Genomic DNA, 22932 nt, shown 5'->3' with positions numbered 1-22932 from the left:
GGGCAACCAAAACCCATGCCTAGGTGTCCCTTCTCCACCATGCAAGCAAATGTGTGGAGTGCTCATCCAAAACACAGGATGAACGGTGTAACATGAAGTTTTGTGGGTCACGCCGAAATCAAACTGGACTTGGTCTTCCCGAACGGTATTTCGTGGGGAACCTATTGGATGGCATGGATTTCTTCGCAACCATCAATGTGGGGTCCACCAACCATCACCACGAGAAAACGGGAAGCTCTGTTCGCAACAGGGCTTGCGGACGAGTCTGGTGGGCCACCATCCGGATCTGGTGGTTGATCCGGGCCGTTTATCTTGCTCAGGGCATCGTTTAAGCAAAGAAGACACGCTTTGGAGAAGTCCATGCAAGATGTGGCACGTGCAATAACGAGCGCAAGGGAGACCGTTTCTTGAGGAAACCATCAATATAAGCCGTTTAGTGATTACCATCACATTCATTGGCACAATTAGGACTGTCCCAACTACCTCCTAAGCGATTCCGAATCCAACCAAGAAGTCGAGATGGAGGATCGTACCATTAACTGCGTCGATTCCAATCTTGACGCAAGAAATGTCCGGAAATCACGGCGCAAAACAGGGAGCCATCATAATTACGAAAAAGCCTTCGCAGGCAGTGTCTAAAGAGGACACAACTGACTCCTCCAGGCGCTTGACAGCTATAAGCAAGAGAGAAAGAACGGGAAGAAAGGGAAAAAGAGGAAATGGAAGATCCACGGCTGGTTGTGAATGTGCGAGCAGAGACAGGTAGTAGAGTTTTCTTTATTGTTTTTCTGTTTTATTGAGGTATAATGCAATCATGTCCATGGGTTGCTAAACCTCTTAGCTAGGGCTAAGAGGTGAAGCTTGTAGTCTAATGAGAGAGACTTTGCTTTTGCCTCTTGTTTAGACTGACTGATGTTGATTTTAGTTCAATTAAAAGAAAAACTTTCAGTTTTTTTAATGGTTTGTTGTGACTGAAATTACAATAGATCTGCGATGGCTTTGAATATTTTTTCCTCCTTTTGATGTTTATGACGTCAGGAAGCCATATTGTTCACGATCGTCTCATGGGCATGGTCGGATGACAGTACCCTTCCTAACCTTCATGCATTGTTGATTGGTTGGTAATTAGTTTAATTCTGTTGTTTGCTTTGTCTCCTGGGCATGGTTTGGTGATGGAATCCATTCTAATTCATATACCTTTCATCTCGTGAAAACTAGATCAAGTAAGTTCAGTTTAATTTTCATGATTCTTGATGCAGGCATAAGATCTCCCTGATCTCTACAAGTGGATCCTCTGAATCCCTAGTTTCCTTCTTTTGAATTCTTTAAGTTTTAGAGTAATATTTCACTATTATTCCTCAAAAATCATTCGATTTAGATTTCATCTTCATATAGTTCTCGTTCTACTTAGTTTCAGATAAGGTACAGGTATCAGTCCCTAGGGATTCGACCTCGGTCTCATCGAGTTTATTACTACATCACAACCCTATACTTGGGGAGTGAACATTAACCTTACATATAAAACATATATGATGCAAAAAATAAAAATGAAAATATCACCTACAACTTCTAAATTCACAAATTCACACATTAACCTATTGTTTTGGCATCCATTCCTAGTATACCATTCCCTACCGTATGGCTCATTTACATTGTGGTGGATAACGCTGATATTGGGAGTGGATTGCCTGTGATCGGGTCACATAGATATCTCTGTGCGGGGAGCTGTGTGGGCCAATAGAGATGTCCGTGACAAATCTACTCCGTCCATCATTTTTGAAAGACTACAATAGGGCAGGATTCTTAAAATCAGGCAGATAAAAAACTGATGTGGGCCATACCACACGAAATAGTGGGGATTGAATGCCTGGTGGTGATAGAAGTTTTGTATCGGGATGATATTTGTTGGTACAGTTTATCCAAGTGGTAATAATTCTATGAACGGTTTGGATGGAATATAAACATCATGCTTAGCTCCAGGAAAGTTTCAACGGTGGACATTGTTGTTCCCACTGTTTTTGTTTGTGTGGCCCATCTGAGTTTTGAATCTATCTGATTTTCAGAATCCTGTCGTATTGTGGTATTTCAAAACAGATGGACGGAGTGGATTTGCTATGAATATCTCTGCGGACCCCACACAGCACCAGGCACAGAGATATCTCTGTGCAGGCAATTCGTTCCCGCTGATATTTGTCTCCCGGGCCTATATTCAACGGCCAGGATCCTTTACCTATTTGACGTGCACCCCAAGCTTCTGGCTCATCATGTTTTATGTATTAAATCCACTTCAATTGTCAATGTTAGGCCCACACCAAATGCCTGCCATTGGTTTGTGTTGGCGACCGAGGTAGAGAGCGGATTAGGTCCGCCCTAGTCTCAACCAAACACGGTGCAACCCTGACCATGGGGCCCACCTTGATGTATATACTGCATATCCACACCGTCCATACATTTTCAAATATCATTTTTTGGATCATGCCTTAAGATGAATACATCATCAAGGTAGGCCCTAAGATCAAGGGAGTGGATCTGGTCTTGATCCATGGATGAGTGGTAGACACGCTGCATTTAAATGCTGAATTCCTGGGTTCCAGAGTCCATGTGGAGTGCGTGCATGGGTGGGTGTGCTTGAGGAAAAAAAAAGGCAATGGAGCCGGTTAGGTGCACCCTCCTTCGGACACGGATTAGCTACTTCCAGGTTGAGTAGCGAGACTGGCAACTGAAGTGACGTCACCAAGTTATGTAGGCCCCAACTTGATATATGTTTTATACCCACACCGTTCATCTATTTTGAGAGATTATTTTAGGGCACGAACCAAAGAACGAGTCAGATCCAAAGTTCGAGTGGACCCCACCACATAAAAGAGTGGGGAGAGTGATGCCCACCGTTTAAAACTTCTAAGGTAAAATAAAGTCAGTGTTAACTTATGAAAAGGTTGGATCTCAAATAAACATCATGGCGGACATCAGGAAGATTTCAACGGTGGGCGTCACTCTCCCCATTATTTTATGTGGTGGGTCTACTCTAGATTTGGATATTACTCATTTTTTGGTTCATACCTTAAAATGAAATCTCTAATGGATAGACGGTTGTGGATACAACACATACATCATGGTGGGGCCCACAGATTTGTTCATCACTTCAATAGCGAGTATAGCTATTCAACGGTGCGTTCCTTGTCATGAGGCTAATTTTATATATGCATTTTATATCCACGCAGTCCATCCTTTTGTCACATTGTTTTAGTCTGCCACCCAAAAATGAAACAGATTCAAATCTCAAGTGAAACATAGTGTAGTAAACAGTGGTGAATCAACTTCCCACCATTAAAAATTTCCCAAGGGCCACCGTTAATGTTTATTTGACATCCAACCTGTTGATAAGGTCACACACACGTGGATTAGGGGGGAAAATAAATATCAGCTTGATTAAAAATTTTAGTGGTCCACAGAAAGTTTTTAATGGTCAATCACTATTGTTTCCAATAATACCGTCGACCTGAGATTGAAACTGTTTCATATTTGGGCACTTGCCATAAATGATCCGGCAAAAATCATGAACCGCGTGGATATAAAATAATACATCAAGGTGGGCCCCACGTTAAGGGCCCAACTGTCTTGGGTCGTTAAAAAATAACTAAAAAATTTAAAACTCGTTTAAAAAAAAAAAAAAAAAAAAAAAAAAACTTTAGGCAGATTAGGCTGTCCGAACTCAAGCGGTTTTTAAAGCAATTTTACAATTTTGCCGTTGCTGTGGTCCACCGTCCATGTGAGTCAGGTGTTTCCTGGGTAACACCATACTGGGTGTTTTTCCTACCAGTGGAGCCCACCTTGATGTATGTGTTGTATATCCACACCGTTGATCAGTTTTTCAAGCTCAATTTCCGGCATGATTTCAAAAGCGAAGTATATCCAAATCTCAAGTGGGCCACACTATAAGAAACAGTGGACATTGAATGCCCGCCGTTAAAAACTGCCTGTGGACTGCTTTAATGTTTATTTACCATCAAACTGTTGATACGGCCACACGAACCTGGAAGGGAAAACATGGATATAGGCTTGATTCAGAAATTTGTGGCCCACCATAAGTTTTTAACGGTTAATGAGCACTTTTTCCTATGATGTGGTCCACGTATGCTCCGATCTTATTCATTCATTCTGGAGATTATGCCCTATAATGAGCTGAAAAAACCGATGAACAAGATGGACATACAACATATACATCAAGGTGGGCCCCCGGGAGACTGGCGTCACCAAATTCTGTGGGTCCCTCCATGATGTATGTTTTGTATCCAAACAGTCCATTCATTTGGAGAGACCATTTTAGGGTATCAGCCAGAGAATGAGTCAGATCCAAAGCTCAAGTCACCCCACTACAGGAAATAGTGGAGAGAGTGACGTCCACCATTAAAACCTTCTAAGGGCGGTAAAAGATTTAGATCAAGCCAATATTTGTGTTTTACCTTATTTAGTATCTATTTTAGCTTATGAGCCGGTTGGATCTCAAATAAACATCACGGTGGACCTTAGGAAGGTTTCAATGGTGGGCCTCACTCTCCACTGTTTATATGGTGGGGTGTTGAGGGTCAAATATTGCATACTAGACCCCAGTTATTGCCTGGATTTACGAGCATGATACCGTTTAACGCCCTGCTTTAATCGTGTTTTTGATGCAAGGTGTATTTAGGAGCTTGGACTGAAAAAGGGTATTAAAAGAATGGATTTAGCACTTCAGAATCACCAAGGTAAGGGATGGACTCCAGGGGACCAAGATCGATGGATTTACACACCAGCAATCCGAGAAAATCGAGAAACTGAAGCTCAAGTGGCCCAAAATTGGTCCAGAATGCAAAGATCACAAGGTTTCCACCATTTGTTCAGCTTGAAACTTCATATATGGCCTGAGTACTATAAATGAACCGTACACATCGAATTTCAGCTCTTGGATCTCTGTGGAAGTGGCCCAACTGATAGATCAACCCATCAATCTCTGATTTGGGGCCCACCTGACATCTGGATATGCTCCAATTTTGTTCTCAACCCCTTAATTAGGATGACAAAGAAAATGGACGGAGAGAATTTCTCACAGGAATCATAGTGGACCCCACATGGGGTTAGACGTGCAAACAGTGCACGTGCACTTGCAATGCACCGGACCGGAGAGTCCGGTCAACACAAGTTGGCCCGTATCCTCTCTCTCCTCTGCGCAAGAACGGACAGCATCTTTACGTTGTCCGTCCGTTTTTCACTAGTGGGCTCCACCCATCACCCCTTTGTTAGATCTGGACCGTTCATTGCGTCCATAGAGAGGGCTTGACCCTCACCTAGGTGTCCTTCTGTTCCCATGCGTGCATGCACGTGTAAGTCAAAATCAAACGTAGGATGAACGGTGAGTTGATTTTATACAGTGGACCGCACCAAAACTCGACCAAAACTACTCTTTTTCAACTGAAATTTCTCCAGGAATCTAATGAGCGGAGTGGATTTTCAATAAAACATCAATGTAGGGCCTACCAGCATGTCAGCCCAAGAAAATTCGCAGGAAGCCCGCCTCCTTGAAATCCGGCCGCAGTGGGGCATTGTACGGCCCATATGATGAGCAGTTGGATGATCTGAATCGTGCAAAAGATCGATCAGAGGGTCTTTACCCCAACCATAGAGCCAGAATGGGTTTCTTGGCCGTGTACCATCCAAAACTTTCATCCAAACGCAACTAGTTGGCGTTTTTTTCGTCGCTGCGCACGTTGTAGCTGCGTAAAAGCTCGTCCACCGACTTCCAGCGCTTATAAAAGAGAGTGTGGAGCATGGGGAAAGGGGAGCCGTTAAGCTTGGACGTGGATGTGGGCAGCCGTGGAGGCATCCTTCAACGTGTGGATACGTCGGCTTCTTCCCCTCCTTCCTTCTTCTGGTTTTTCTTCTCTTTTTATGCTTTCCTTCAAGATTAGCTTGATCATGTCTGGCTAAACCCCTTAACTAGGGCTAAGAGGTGAAGCTTGTAGCATGATTAGGATGGTAGTTTTGCTTTGATTCATGGTTATTGAACTCTTTTGGATTCTAGTTTAATTATAAGGAATATTTTTAGTTTTTAATGGTTTGTTGTGACTGAAATTACAATAGATCTGCGATGGCTTTGAGTATTCCTTTCTCCTTTTGATGTTTATGACGTCAGGAAGCCTTATTGTTCACCATCGTCTCCTGGGCATGGTCGGATGATGGTACCCTTCCTAACCTTCATAGCATGTGGATTGGTTGGTAATTAGTTTAATTCTGTTGTTTACTTTGTCTCCTGGGCATGATTTGGTGATGGAATCCATTCTAATTCATATGCCTTTCATCTCTTGAAAACTAGATCAAAGTAAGTTCAGTTTAATTTTCATGGTTACACCCTTTAACTGGATGAAGATGGGACTAAGTCCAGTTGAGTTCTTGACGTAGGCATAAGATCTCTCTGATCTCTACAAGTGGATCCTCTGAATCCCTAGTTTCTTTTCCCTGAATTTCTTAAATTTTATATTATTATTTCACAATTATCCTCAATCTACAATCAATATTAGATTTCATCTTAGTCTAGTTCTAGTTCTACTTAGTTTCAGATAATGTACAGGTATCAGTCCCTTGGGATTCGACCTCGGTCTTACCGAGTTTATTACTACATCACAACCCTGCACTTGGGGAGTGAACAAGTTTTTGGCACCGTTGCCGGGGACTGACGGTTGCGTTTTTTTTTAAATTGACTAGTTTTAGAATTTGGTTAAGATTAGGATTTTCTATCTTTAGGTTTAGATTTTTCTGATTTCTAGAAACTAACGTATTTTCCTTTTTTGTAGGACCTTGACATTCTAAATTGGTAATCTCTTTCTAATTTTCTAGTCTTTCTTTTTCTATTTTTAGATTAGGTTTTAATTTTTTTTAGAATTTATTCTAAGAGTTCTTTTAATTTTAGAAACTAACATTACTTTAGAATTTTTAGTTTTAGAAACTAATTTCTTTTGTTTTCTTTTGCAGGATCTTAATATAGGAATCTCTAGTCTGGTAACATCTTTCTAACTTCTCCTCTTACTTTTTGTATTGCTGTAGGATTTTTCTTTCTTCTAGGATTAGACTCAGAGTTAGGGTTCTACCATGGAAGCATGGGTACGGGTATATGCTGAGATGGATAAGATATATTGGGGAATGCCTGAGGGTTGTGGAATTCAATGTATACCTTAAGATTTTTCTCCATCGAGAACAGACATTGAGAACCGACTAGAACGTTATGTTCCATCGGTTAATAGGGTCGTATACGATCGTAATTATGGAAACGAGGTTTATTATCAACCATCATATTCTCCCATGTATGATCAGTATGACTATTACCAGGGAAAACATCAAAATTTGGAAGATGAACCAACTATATGTTATAATGATTATCCTCTTGGATACCCTACCATTGATATCCAACCAGAAAAAATCCAAGAGGATTCAGCTCAGCGTAGCCTGGCCTATCTCACAAAAATGAGAAAATCGTTGGAAGCGCTTAATTCGTGCCTTGATAAGATAAAGGAGGCTCGGTTATCTCAGCCACAATTCATTCCAAAAATACAATGCGAGAAAAGTGATCCTAACTCGCTTTTGAAGAACTCTGGAATTACAAATGAGGAGTTGGATTCCATTAATGAGCATACGGTTCAATTTCCCGATGAGTTGATCTCGATGACTGTTCAAAGGAATGGTCAAGATATGTGGGTATCTTTCAAATACAGTGATGATGACACACCTTCATCACATGATACACAAGATCTCAATGATGAGGTAGATGTTAGTTTTTTCAAACCTCAACCGAATTTAGGTGTAGAATGTGAGGAGAGCAACCCCATCCCAAGTGTGTACTGCACGGAATTAGACGATGATGCGTATTGGGATGATGATCATGAATGTACAGCCCAAAGTCCCCTAGAATCAATCTCAAGTTTGGTCCAGGTCAATGATCAAGACGTACACGAAGTGGTTGGTCATAATGAGTCACTCCCCTCACCTGACATGTCTGATTTTAAGGTAGAGGATGAGCCCCTTACAATCGACCCTTCTAACTCTTGTGAAACATGTTTGGACCACTCCTCTGAATTAAATGAAGATGTGATTCGATGGTCTTATTTCAAGGAACAAGTGCACCCTAATCAAAGGTTAGGATGCTCAGTCCCACTTATTTCTGGACTATCAGTTATAAACATTGGATCCAACAATTTAGCTGGTTGAATTTTGACTTAAGACATGTCACTATGCAATCACTAAGTGCATGTGTATCAAGCGTCATATGAACCCAGAGTACCAAATAACTCCTAGAAGTGAAAATGAGAGGGAAACTGAAAGGAAGAACTCTATATTTAAAAGAAAAGAGAAAAACTCTTGTACTTGTGTCAAATTGTAATGGATCATAAGCAGGCACTCAGCAATTACTTACAAATCACATACTTGGAAAAAATTATTTATTAATCTGTCTAAGCTACGGGTACTTGTTTAAGGAGTCGTTTGGGTATGTGAATCGGTGTGAATTGGGATGTTTGGAAAGAACGGACAGCGTCTTTACGTTGTCCGTCTGTTTTTCACTAGTGGGCTCCACCCATCACCCTTTTGTTAGATCTGGACCGTTCATTGCGTCCATAGAGAGGGCTTGACCCTCACCTAAGTGTCCTTCTGTTCCCATGCGTGCACGCACGTGTAAATCGAAATCAAACGTAGGATGAACGGCGAGTTAATTTTATACAGTGGACCGCACCAAAACTCGACCAAAACTACTCTTTTTCAACTGAATTTCTCCAGGAATCTAATGAGCGGAGTGGATTTTCAATAAAACATCAATGTGGGGCCCACCAGCATGTCAGCCCAAGAAAATTCGTAGGAAGCCCTCCTCCTTGAAATTCGACCGTAGTGGGGCGTTGTACGGCCCATATGATGAGCAGTTGGATGATCTGAACCGTGCAAAAGATCAATCAGGGGGTCTTTACCCCAACCATGGAGCCAGAATGGGTTTCTTGGCCGTGTACCATCCAAAACTTTCATCCAAACGCAACTAGTTGGCCTTTTTTTCGTCGCTGCGCACGTTGTAGCTGCGTAAAAGCTCGTCCACCGACTTTCAGCGCCTATAAAAGAGAGTGTGGAGCATGGGGAAAGGGGAGCCGTTAAGCTTGGACGTGGATGTGGGCAGCTGTGGAGGCATCCTTCAACATGTGGATACGTCGGCTTCTTCCCCTCCTTCCTTCTTCTGGTTTTTCTTCTCTTTTTATGCTTTCCTTCAAGATTAGCTTGATCATGTCTGGCTAAACCCCTTAGCTAGGGCTAAGAGGTGAAGCTTATAGCATGATTAGGATGGTAGTTTTGCTTTGATTCATGGTTATTGAACTCTTTTGGATTCTAGTTTAATTATAAGGAATATTTTTAGTTTTTAATGGTTTGTTGTGACTGAAATTACAATAGATCTGCGATGGCTTTGAGTATTCCTTTCTCCTTTTGATGTTTATGACGTCAGGAAGCCTTATTGTTCACCATCGTCTCCTAGGCATGGTCGGATGATGGTACCCTTCCTAACCTTCATAGCATGTGGATTGGTTGGTAATTAGTTTAATTCTGTTGTTTACTTTGTCTCCTGGGCATGGTTTGGTGATGGAATCCATTCTAATTCATATACCTTTCATCTCTTGAAAACTAGATCAAAGTAAGTTCAGTTTGATTTTCATGGTTACACCCTTCAACTGGATGAAGATGGGACTAAGTCCAGTTGAGTTCTTGAAGCAGGCATAAGATCTCCCTGATCTCTACAAGTGGATCCTCTGAATCCCTAGTTTTTTTTCTCTGAATTCCTTAAATTTTATATTATTATTTCACAATTATCCTCAATCTACAATCAATATTAGATTTCATCTTAGTCTAGTTCTAATTCTACTTAGTTTCAGATAATGTACAGGTATCAGTCCCTTGGGATTCGACCTCGGTCTTACCGAGTTTATTACTATATCACAACCCTGCACTTGGGGAGTGAACATGGGGTCGACTAAAGATTTTGATCTGCCTTGTTATTTGGATCATACTGTGAAATTATCTCTCCAAATGTATGGACGATGTAGATATAACACATTCATCATGACGAGACTCACGTATCTTGGTGACGTCACTTCAATAGCTACTCTCGCTGCTCAACCTGCCAGTGGATAATCCTAGGGCTGAAAGTTGAGCGAGTTGAACCCGACCGACCCGTGACCAACCCGACATTGGGTCGAGCTTGGGCAAGATCTATTGAGTCCGATCTCAGGCTTGGGCTATACAAACACCAACCCAATAAATCTTAGGTCGGGCTCAGGTTGAGGTCTTGGGTTGCCCAACCCAACCCGAACCTGATCAATATATAAGTTACTTATAAATTATAATTGAGTGTGGATCATATGTGTTGAAGATATAGGAAATTCTGGTGTTGTCGGGTCTCATTGGTCCACATCATTTCCGATGACTCAAGCTAACAAGAAATGTTAGATTTCTCTCTCCCAAATAGATTGTGTGCTACACAACACGACTTTTAAATGAGTAGTTGTCCTATATTTTAGCTTGTTTGTTTAGAATAAATGAAGTTCTTTACTATAAATAACAATATATATAATTAATAAAATTATAAATATAAAAAATAAGATGTGTATTAAAATATAATAAACTAATGCAATCATTAAAATATTAGCATGTATCTACCCGACCAACCTCACCGACCCTGCTTATGTTGAGCTTGGGTTGAGAATTCTCAACCTGAGGTTGGTTTGGGTTGGGTTAGGTGTAATGTCCTAGATTTTCACTGTTTTAGATTTCCAAAAATTCTTAAAAAAATTTTCTATTAATTAACTTATAATATCATTTAATGACCATTAGCACTCAATGCTAGTTTATACAGGGGTGGTACCAGTAAAGAACCGCACAAGTCCGATTAATCAACCGTAGGAAGCCAACGAATCCGCCCAGATCTTGACTAATAGACCAAATCAACCCCGTTACTCCTTTAGCCGAAAATCGACGGTTCAGAGTAATTATGACCTAATCTCTACTTTCACTAGTTATAAATAGGTCACACTATGAACATAGTTAATCCAAACCCTAATCATTGCCCATGAGAAATCTCACTACCAAATTCATTCTAAAAATGCCCCGATTCTTCGAACGACCTCTAGACTGCTCGTCAGTGGGTCACTGGTTCCAAAACTATAAAATAATGTTCGTCTTACTGGGCTTGACATCCATCGCGGGAGTCGGACCTGAGTACTGCCCAGAACCGCTCAACTTGAGCCGAAGGACAAGTGCATGAGAAGTGCAGATACCCTAAAGAAATGAGCTAGAACTTAAGTGAATTGAGTCGTCCACTCTTATGGAAAGTTGAGGATTTCGGATCGTCAGTTTACGACCAAACTTTACTCGTGGAGTAAGGATATTTTCCTGCTCATATCCGTATAGCCGCGGCCCCGATCGACTATCGGTGACCGTTGAACAGACTTCTAATCATATTTGTCGATCGGCGCATCCAAATGGCGGGCCGATCATATACATACGTAGATCATCATTAGGGCTAACTATCATACGGTGTATATCGACTTCTACACCCCATAGTGGTCCCTAGAGGATAGAAAAATTCTCTCATTGAGTTAATATAGTAAAAACCCAACACTTGGGGCTATTTGCACAGAATCTAGCATTATAAAAGGGGCTTCTTTGGGGCACCCCTCTCCCCATACAAATTTGTCCTAGGAGGAAAGGGGAAAAAGGGAGAAGAGAAAGAGGAGAAAGAAGGAGAAAGAAGAAAGGAAGAAGAGAGGAAGGGAGAGTGAAGAAGAGAGAAAGTGGGTCATAGCTCTAGTGGGGCCCAAAGGAAACCGATTCTTTCAACTCCTCACCTCTTCCTCAACCAATCCATCATCCACAACCAGGAAGGACCCTCTCTACCGATTGGGTAGGTAAATCCCTCATCCCTTTCTTGAAAATTCAGGAATTGGCATGGAGTTCTAACATGCAAATGCTTGCTTTAGGGATTCTTGCCGATCGACCTAAAATCCACACTCCTAGGTCATTTTCCAAGTCTTCAACGATCCATAGGTGCGGACTATTATCCTTAGGTGGCCTAGCACCAACTATATTATGAGTCTAATGATTTTGATTGCTTAAATGACGTATTTGGAAATTCTAGAGAAAACCTAGAAATTGTATGTTTTGTTTAGAATTGCACGGAATGGTATGTTTTGTTTAGTACTCACATGATGTCATTCTTACCTCTCACATGAATTACTACATTGGTTGATTACATGTTCATGTCTTGTTGTTTTTCTCATAAGGTATTGCTTTATAGCATGTACAATTCCTTAATTCATGTGGTAATTGATTCCATGAAGTGTGAGAAGTGCTTAGCTTTATCACTAACCCATACCACACACTTGCACCCTTAATTCATATCATGATTAGCTTTGCTTGGTAGAGAAATTCGAGATTCTATCTTGGAGAATATGAGCGTATGCTTCTACTTGTATCGGATGATAACCCCGATTGTGGCATGTTATGAAATTACCCTCAACCCTTAGGTTGGTCAGGAAAATGAGAAGAGTGAAGATGGCCCCGTTAGTAGGGTTATCCTGAGGCTAAACTCATGGATTCGGGAAGGTGCGTGTGGGCAACAGTAGTTAGACTACATGGGTCGCTCGTACCTGATGTCGTATATCACGTGCTTGCCTGAACCCGTGCGGTCTAGCCCACTTACTGACCCACCTTGTTTGTTAACCCTGTCTGCTCACTTATGTATGAAACCTGGTACATGCTACAACCGTTGTAGCCCATCGATAACCAAATTGAAGCCAATCCACCGACTCGTGAGCCGGGCATGGTGGAATGAGACACTATGTCTGAACTTTCGACCTAAGCTGGGGTGACGAGCCTCCCCGTAGTGACCACGAGTGATCCCAGTTCTTAGCACTCCCCATGTGCTTGAAGTCGTGGATGGGGAACCCGACGGGATCAAGGATCGCGGTGCCTTAGCCTCGCGCGTTAAGGGGCCTTGACATCGCAACTAGTTGAGGGCATTGATACATGGGGTGTATCAGTTTCTCTAACTTGTTGGATGAATGAAATTAACTAAGAACTTGGCTAACATTATCATTGCATCGCACTAGTTAGGTTGGCGACTCTGCAGTCGAGGTCGCTCTGAGGGAGTGTTGATCATACATGATCGTTAGATGGAGTCGCTCGAGAGAGTGTTGTGGTGAGGGCCTGCATCATATCATCTATTATACATATGCATTAATAAGATTAGTTAGGTATTTATGAATGATTGCTTTTCATTAAGTTTATAATGTAATTGATGTCTGTTACAACTTAAGATTAATAGCACCCACTGAGTTGATTACTCACTCCCACTCTGGGACGATGTTTTAAAACACCAACCAGACTCGCCCGTAGATACAGGTGATGCAGAGTATGAGGAGCCTGGCGACGCGAGCCTTGAGGAGGAGGACGAGTTCTCTTACTTCAAGTTGATGAACGGGTCTTCATCGGCTCAATAGATAGGACATTGGATCGTTGAGTAGTCGACTCAGCTTTATTCTTTTGGACATATTATTCTTTTGTGATTTTGTTGGGTACGTCTAGGGCGACATATATATATATATATATATATATATATACACACACACACACACACATACATACATACTTGATATATTTTATTTCAGTAGACATGTGTGGTTGTGCTTCATGTCCAGAAAATTTCAGGCTGTGTATTTAAACCTGATTAATCGTATTTTAATAAGAAAAGTTGGTTATAAGTAATACCTGAAAACTCGGAAGTCAAGTGTATACACGACCCCCAATTTCCAGGGCATTACATTAGGGTTGAGGTACAAGAACCTTGGGTTGGGCTAGGGTTGAGTACCAACCTGACCCAACCCAACCCAACCCACCCAACTTTCAACCCTAGATAATTATAATATGCATCTATGTAAGCCTAAGCTTGATTGAGTTCGGGTTAGGTAGGGCAAACCTAGACCTCAACCCAAGCCTAACCCAAGTTTTACCTGTTGGTGTTTGTATGGCCAAGCTTGAGATCCGATGCATCCTGCCCGAGCCCAACCCAATCAGGTCGGTCACAGGGTTGGTCGGGTTGAACCGCCCAACTTTCAGCCCTACGTGTTACCACAAAGCTGTGTTTTGCACAGTCAGGAAGAGTGTTGTATGCTCTTTCAGTTGCAGCATGTCAGCTTCGGACGTGGTACCATCCCCAAGACCTGGCTAGAGACCGACAATCCAGTCAGGGGCCTCTGTGGGACCTATTGTGATGTATAGTATTTATCCACACCGTTCATTTATTTTGACATTTCATTTGATGGTATTAACACGAAAACGAGGCAAATATAACTCTCAAGTGGACCACACCACAAGCGGCAGTGGGGATTGAACTCTATCCATTGAAAACTTCCTAAGCCCCGTTATAATGTTTATTTACCATCCAACTTGTTCATAAGGTCAGGTAGACCTGGATTAACGGAAAATATAAATATCAGCTTGATCACAACTTCTGTGGCTCATTAGAAGTTTTCAACGGTAGGTTTTCAATCTCCACTGCTACCTTTGGTGTAGTCCACTGGATCATCCAATCTACCTTCATTATAGACCTTGGACTAAAACTAAATGTAAAAAATGAATGGACAGTTTGGATTAAAAAAATATACATCACGGTGTCCCTCACATAAGCCCCTGACATGACCGTACGTCTCCAGCTAGGTCCCGGTGGGGGACGGATTGGGTGGTGTGCCGCACCCCACCGACCTTGTATTGACGTCACCAGTTCTAACGTACCTCCGTGGTGTATTGACGTGACCAAGTTACCACCATGACGTACCTCCTAGGTGCATTGGGAAACGGATTGACTACTCCCCTGCCATCAGCCAATGGCTGTGGTCGGTGCTCTGTGGGGCGCACAATGATTTATATGTTTCATCCATTCCGTCCATCTATCTTTATAGATCATTTTAGGTTCTGAGACAAAAAATTAAATATATAAATATCTCAAGTACACCGCATTAAAGGAAAGAGTGTTGAATGAACGTGGATCGTTAAAAGTTTTTTGGAGGACATAAAAGTTTTAGATCAAGCTAATAATATTTGTCTTTTCCCTTCATCTAGGTATGTATCACCTAATCAACAGATTGGATGTCAAGTAAACAGTACAGTAGGCCTTCAGAGGATTTTAATGGTCGATATCCAATCACTATTGTTTTCCTATGGTGTGGTCCACAGGATATTTATATCCATCTTATTTTTGGTTTTAAACCATAAAATGATCTGTAAAAATGGATGAACGGCATGGATGAAGCACATACATCATGTTGGGCTCACAGAGTACCGACCATCAGCCACCGGGCTAGTGGCGGGGGGGAGAAGCCAATCCGTTTTCGGTGTATTGACGTGACCAAGTTACCACCATGCCGTACCTCCATGGTGTATTGACGTGACCAAGTTATGTGGGGCCCACCATGATGCATGTGTTATATCTACACCGTCCATCCATTTGACAGAGATCATTTTAGGTTGCCAGCCCTAAAATCAGGTAGGTTCAAAGTCCAATTGGACCACACCAAAAAAAGAAGTGGAAATTGACCGTCTACCATTGAAGAGTTTTTGGGGGCCACAGAAGGTTTGGATCAATCTGATATTTGTTTTTTCCCTTCATCCAGGTCTGTTTGACCTCATGAACAGGTTGGATGACAAATAAACATAATGTGGACCCTGAAAGGTTTCAACCGTGGGAATCATTGTCCCCGCTTCTTGATGTGGTATGGTCACTTGAGCTCTGGATCAGTCTCCTTTCTAGGATCATTACGTAAAATGATCTGGATAAGTAGATGGACGGTGTGGATATAACGCACGCATCATTGTGGAGCCCACAGAACTTGGTGACGTCAACACACCACCGAGGCCGGTGGTGTGTGCACACCACGTAATCCGCTTCCGTCTTGGTGGGGGAAGTACCCAATCCACGTCCGTCACCATCATTTCTGCCATTACATCCAAATTTTCTCTGACTAAATCTGGGCCCTTCGTTAGATGAACGACAGATGATCAGACAGTCCACAATTTAAGATGGTCCCGCGAATTCAAGTGGCGCGACTGTAAAAAAACGACGATTCCCGTCGTTACAGTAATTACTCTCCACTCATTCGCACTGATTTGTGTACGACGCACCACCTCTCATTTTTCAGTCGAGTTGGTCTCCCCTCTGTCGCGACTCAGGATCCAGAGCGTCTGCCGCCAGCCACCGGGCCCACGTTTTAAGATATTGCACCGTCCATATGACAATAACCCATTATCTCATTGAAGATCCTATCCTTTGACTTTTCTAGACTTGATTTCCAGCCATTAACATTCTCTTTTCATTGTTCTAAATTCATCTATAGATATTGATGTTCAGAGTCATCCATCAAATGTATGTTTCTTAAAAACCATATAGCATAGAGAAAAAACATGGACGGTTCGGATCATAGTTCCATTCAGTATGTGGGTCCCATTAGTTGGCGACTGACACTGTACGCTTAATCGCGACAGACGGAAAACAAACTCGGGTATTTAAGTCGGCCCATCCCTTCTCCCTCTCGGCTATTTTAAATCGTCTTCATGGGCGGCTATCCTTCCTCCACGTCTCTTCCTCTCCAGGATAGCTTCCGACAGGTAAAGATAAAAAATCTTATATTTGTAATCCATCTCCTTTGATTTTTCATACAGATAAAGTACTATTTCTATTCCTAAAATGAAAAAAAGATTAGCGTTTGGAGAATTGCATTTTTCGAATCTCTCAAGTCTCTTCTCGTTTTCTTCAATGGAATGAATTAGTAAGTTTTGAGTTCCGATCTCCACTTCTTCTTCCCTTCTAAGGTGAAGAGTTCCTTCTCCGTCTGTCGCGACTGAGATCCCGCGTGCGTTGCCACCCAATGGGGCCCAGTGCTCAAATGGTCCGCCGATTTGAACCGTCCAGATTCTATTTGTTAACTCTTTGATGATGATCCTGAGTTTTAGAGTTGAATGCCAGCGATCGAAATGGTCTTTCCGTTGTGAGAAATCATCGGTTCAGCTGCGCATGCAAAGTCCGCAACATGGATGGATCCGATCGTTGGAAATCTCAGCGTGTGGACCCCAATGGGAGACGACAGACGCTTGATTCCGAATCGCGACAGAGGCGAAACGAACTCATTTATTTTCCTTCCATCGTTCTCTTCGATTAATACGAAAGCGGTTTTCCCATCCAATTTCCCGTTTTCAGGATTTTTCTGCTCGTGGCGGTTTTCGAGCTGCGTTTCTGGTTGTTTTTTTTTTTTTTTTCTCTCTCGATTTATCGATTGCAAAAGCGGTTTTGAGCTCTTACAACCTTTTTTCTGTCGGTAAGTATTTGCATGGGCTGTTGCTCTAAAAAAGAGGGGGTGTAAATATCATTTCCTCAACACTTCTAATATTCATCTGCTATTATTTTCTACCACTTACAATTTCAAAAACTCATCAATTTCGATTTTAAATTGTAAATATTAGAAAATATTTTCTGGTAATATGAACTGAATTTCTATTTCATTTTCCTTTTTTAAAAATCTGCGATATTTTATTTTATTTTATTTTAGTATTTTTCTTTTCGTAAATAAGTTATTAAATCTTTACATCAGAAATTATATCTACACCCACTATTTTGATAGATACACCCTTTGTTTTGTACTTGTAGACAGTAAACCGTACAACTCTGAGCTAGCATGGGAACAAAACTAGGAGGAAATGGCTAGTCAACTCTCACTTACTTTTTATCCCGCCTAAGCTGCTGGGCCTCTCACGAGCATCACACGTGTCAGTGAAGCACGTGTGTGAAATACCAGCTTTTTCCATCAGGTAGGACACACTGATAAGGTCTCGTGGTCAAAAATCAGGTCGTCTTACACCAGATATAAAGCTCCGACCTGGCACGCGTGTTTTCTATTCTGGCACGTGTTGCATGGACAGGCTTTACACACGTGTAGGTTAGGGTATTTTCCTACTTTTTTTAATTTATTAAGCTTATCATAATCGTCTTGTACCGAGACGAAGTTCGTTTTGGCTCTGTCGCGACTCAGGATCCGGTGTGTCGCCATCAACTGGGGCCCACACGCTGAGATGGGCTGATTACGTCAACCGTCCATGGGCGCACATGCTGAGATGAACCGATTAGGTCAACCGTCCATATTTCTAGTTAATATGATAAATAGGCTATTCTCACCTTGATAACACTTCACCGATGATCCCAACCTTTTATTTTTGGAGTTGAATACGAACCACTGAAAATCTTCTCTTCGTTTTCAATAATATTCCGTTCAGCGTAATTTTCTTACGGTGAAATCTGTAGCGGAAGTTTCACAACATGTACGGTTCTGATCAGTGGACGAATTAGTATGTGGGCCGGGCCGCGTCACGCGCTAGATTGTAAGTTGCGACAGAGGCAAAAATTCATTCTGCTATAGATTATTTATTTTCTTCTTTCTTTTTTTTTTGAAAAATTTTGTTATTATTTTCTTCGACGAAATCTCTCGCCTATAAGGACTAGAACGGGATCTAATTATTATTATTTTTTTCTATATTAAAGTATTTATTATATTATTATTTTTTAGTTTTGCCCCTCTCAGGACTGCGAAAGTAGGACCGCAGATAAGGTGGTTTTGCAAAACGCGTGGTGTGATGTGGGGCCCACATCCAGATGTATGTGTTTTACATCCACGCCCTACTTTTTTTGTCTGCTAAAGGATAGGCATGAACCTAAAAATGAGGCGGATCCAGCTCAAGTGGACCACAATACTCTAAACAGCGGCAATTGAACGCCACTGTATTAGTAGTTTTCCCTTCATCCAACGGGTTGGATGGCAACGGCTGGTGTCACTGTCCTCACTGTTTCCTGTGGTGTGGTCTACTTGAGCTTCTGATCCGCTGCAAATTTTCTTTTATTTCATAACTTAAAATCATACGGCAAAAGGGATGGACGGCGTGGATATGAAACACATACATCCGGATGGGTCCCACAAAGCCCAACACATCACCCAACACCTAATCCTCCCGATAAACTTGCACCGCATTGCTGGGGTCCAGCTGTAGGGATGTTTGAATGGGAAGCGGACTAGCTGGTGTAGAGCACACCGGCTTATAGCTGGTGTATTGACGTCAGCAAGTTACGTGGGTCGTATGTGTTATGTCCAAACCCAGACCGTCCATCCATCCGGCGAACTCGTATTAAGGCTTGAGACCAAAAAAAAACAAAAAAAACAGAAGACGAATCTAAATGGACCACACTGCAAAAAGCAGTGGTAATTGAACGTCTATCATTGAAACCTTTTTATAGGGTTATAAAAGTTTTGGATAAATATGAAATTTGTTTTTCCTCTCCGTCCAGGTATTTGTAACCTATTGAACAGATTTGATGGAAAATAAACGTTAGGGTGGGCCCTATGAATTGTTCAACGGTAAAAATCATTATCGCTGCTGCTATTTGTAGTGTCGTCCAGATGATCTTTGGATATGATTCATTTTTTGGATAATGCCCTAAAATGATATCTAAAAAGAGATGAACGTCGTAGATATAATCAATACATCACTGTGGGGCTCACGTAACTTTGATCTCCTTTGAACCGTTCGTACAACTCGGAGCGTCAGTGCTGGTCTTCGCACGACATACCTACAGCAGCTATATCGCTGATGTGTGGTACAACAGCCAATCCACTTCCGTTTGAATGATAGCCAGTTTTTTTTTTGGTTGATCTGATATGATTCTGCCAATCGAAATGATTTTTTTTAAAAGAATCAATTGCCAGGATCGTATGATTTTTTTTTAAAAGAATCAATTGCCAGGATCGTCCATCCATCGTTCCATGTGGGCCCCAGAGGGCGAAATATTGGGAAACGGATTGGCTACTCCCCCTGCCACCAGCCCCGTGGCTGGTGTTCGGTGCTTTGTGGGCCCCACCATGATGCATGTGTTTCATCCATTCCTTTCATCCATTTTTAAAGATCATTCTAGGGCTTGATCCCAAATACAAGAGGGATATAAATCTCAGGTGGACCACACCACAGGAAAACAATAATTATTGGATATCCACCATTAAAATCCTCCTAAGGCCCACTGTACTTTTTATATGACATCCAATCTGTTTATTAGGTCATACATACCCAGATGAAGGGAAAAAACAAAGATCTGCTTGATCCAAAACTTTTATGGCCCCCAAAAAGTTTTTAATGGTCAACGTTCATTCAACAATGTTTCCTGTAATGTGGTCCATTCGAGTTTGGGATATATCTCATTTTTGTTCTCGTATTATAAAATAATCTATAAAAATAGATGGACGGCATGGATGAAACACAGACATCATGGTGGGGCCCACAGAGCACCGAACACCAGCCATTGGCTGGTGGCAGGGGGGAGTAGCCAATCCGTTCCCGAAATATTGTCGTCGTAATCATTCACTTTTCTTTGGTGGCCTCGATTAACCAAACCATAGCTGCATAGCATCTCTCATATTGCTGTCATTTTCTATACTATATCCATCAAGATCACATGCAGCCTTTTCTTTTCCGTGCACATTTGGTGCTGGACGTGGGACCCGTGCTGCCGCTAGCGTGTCATGCGTGTTGCACATCCTAGCCGTTCAAAATATGTGAGCACACGGTAGGGCATCTCTAGGTACGAAAATCAGGCCGATACACTCATTGGACGGTATGGATTATTTTAAAACAATCGCAGCCGATTGTACGGCTCATAGTGTACAGGTTTGGCCCATCCAAGGTTCGCCACTTGAACGGCTCCGATGTCGTACGTATTTATGAGACGTTGGCTGTAAAGAGAAGGTTGCACGTGAAATTCCATATAAGCAGATGCACGTGACCACTTTTCTTCTTTGATAGAAAGGATGGGATCGATTGTACTATAGCTTTTTACGGGCAGCCTTCAAAAAAGGCAAGCCCCGGAGAAACGAAAAAAGTAGCTTTCTTTCCGGTATGGGTCTTGTTTCATGATCAAATCTCATTCATTTTTTAAGAGATGCTCTGACAGCACTATAAGTTAAGTTTGGACAGTCCAATCGGTCTATCTGAACCGTCTATTAAGTCCAAAAAACATTTCACCGGCTTGTGTGCAAAACTCTCACTGATCAGATGATCCAATCTCATTGATCAGTTTGGCCTTATTTCTGCAGCCATCCATTTTCGAAGTGATGGATAGGATGGTTATGATTGTCTAACAAAAGTGATTCTTTAGAATCTATGTAATCCATGATTTGTGTGAATGGTCTTTACCATCCATATTAAAGGCCATTGATCAATGGTTGATATTTTTCAGATCAGTTTGATGTTTGCATGAGAGGCCATGAAATGTGTGATGGAGCTAATAAACGGTTTAATTATATCAATGGATTGAACTGTGTTAGTGTCCAATGCATATAGGAGCAGTATAAATTAAAAGTGCTCTGCCATCGCTGGAGAATCTCTGGTACACACATCCTTAAATTAAATATGAGAAAATGTGATGGAAACAGATCGTGATATAATTTCTGTTGGTTCTTCCCATCTGAGTTGTGTTTGTTTTGTTTTGTTTTTTTTTTTTTAACTTTCTTCATTTTCCTGATTTGATTATGCTGGAAGAATAAAAGAATCATCAAACAGTATTCTTTCAAGTTCAAATCTTTTTGTGTTGTAATACATTTAGTAGATGATAGTTCAATTGTCCATTTCTACATATATTTTTTTTGGTTTTCTTCTTTAATTACAAGATCTGATTGGAAGTTCTGTTGGTTTTTCACTAGTTTTTATTGTTTGAATTTTACAAAAAACTACCTACTTGTTATAGAATTTACATTCCCATGCCATTTTCAGAAATTTAAATAACCATAGGCTATGTTACTTTGGATTATTTAACTAAAGTTGGGTCCCCAATGCAGCTCTAGTTGGCCCACTGTACTGTTTATGTGAAATCCACCCCCAACAACTAGGTGTTTTCCTGGTTTAAGCTAGGGCCCCCAAAAATAAGCTCCCATTTCCCATCGTTCGGTCCACTGAATGATGGATGGGCCTGATGTTGGGTCCCAAGTCCAAATTTTGGCATCGTATCTAATGGTTGGAGCAGATTTCATATAATCATTGCAGTGGGCCTGTGAAAGTCAACTGTGGAAATCTTTCTCTTAACTATTTTTCATAAGTGTAGCTCACCTAAATCATAGATCAATATAATTATTTTTGACCTAGGCCTCTATAGGATTACACATTGAATGGTCATAGTGGATTTTGCATGCACATCACACTGGGCCCCTAGAAAATTAGGGCGGCATCCCTCTCCCAATTGTTCCCACAACCGCTCCCAAAGAATGGAGATTTAATGGAAATTTAGGAGCCCAGATGTTTTATGGGTCTACCTTGACATTTTTTGTTAGATCCTCTCCGACTATTAGATGTGTAGACTTAAGAACAAAAAATCAAGCTAACCTGTGAATCATATGAGCTAGACCAAAGAAAAAAACAGTTGGGAGAGACATCCACCCTTATTTCTCCGGGGCCTGTTGTGATGATTATATGAAATCCACTCCAACTATTAGATGCGACACCAAAATTCAAGACCAGGGCCCAAACATTAGGACCAACAGTGATTCAGGTTGGTCACATTAAAAGGGAAACCATTTGTAGGGTAATGGTTACCTTGTACATTGTTTTCAATTATGTGGTTCACTTGAATCATATATAGGCTAATTTCAGGCTTTGGGCCTAACATAGGGCGGGCTCTTACTTGTTGGGGGTGGATTTCACATAACCATATGGGCGGGCCCACCCTACCCTACCAGTCTTTGATTGCAAGGCCACCCAAACTTCCATTAATAAATGGGGTAGCTAATTGATAACCACTCTTTG

General features: G+C 41.5%; 1 pseudogene; it reads left to right on the top strand.

Annotated features, from left to right (window-relative positions):
- LOC131230309 (ABC transporter C family member 14-like) overlaps nt 1–22932 on the top strand; it is an 87394-nt pseudogene that overhangs the window by 36889 nt on the left and 27573 nt on the right.

This window comes from Magnolia sinica, chromosome 17 (genome assembly GCF_029962835.1).
Source record: "Magnolia sinica isolate HGM2019 chromosome 17, MsV1, whole genome shotgun sequence".
NCBI classification, from domain to species: domain Eukaryota; kingdom Viridiplantae; phylum Streptophyta; class Magnoliopsida; order Magnoliales; family Magnoliaceae; genus Magnolia; species Magnolia sinica.
This window is presented reverse-complemented; position numbering and strand designations above follow the sequence as displayed.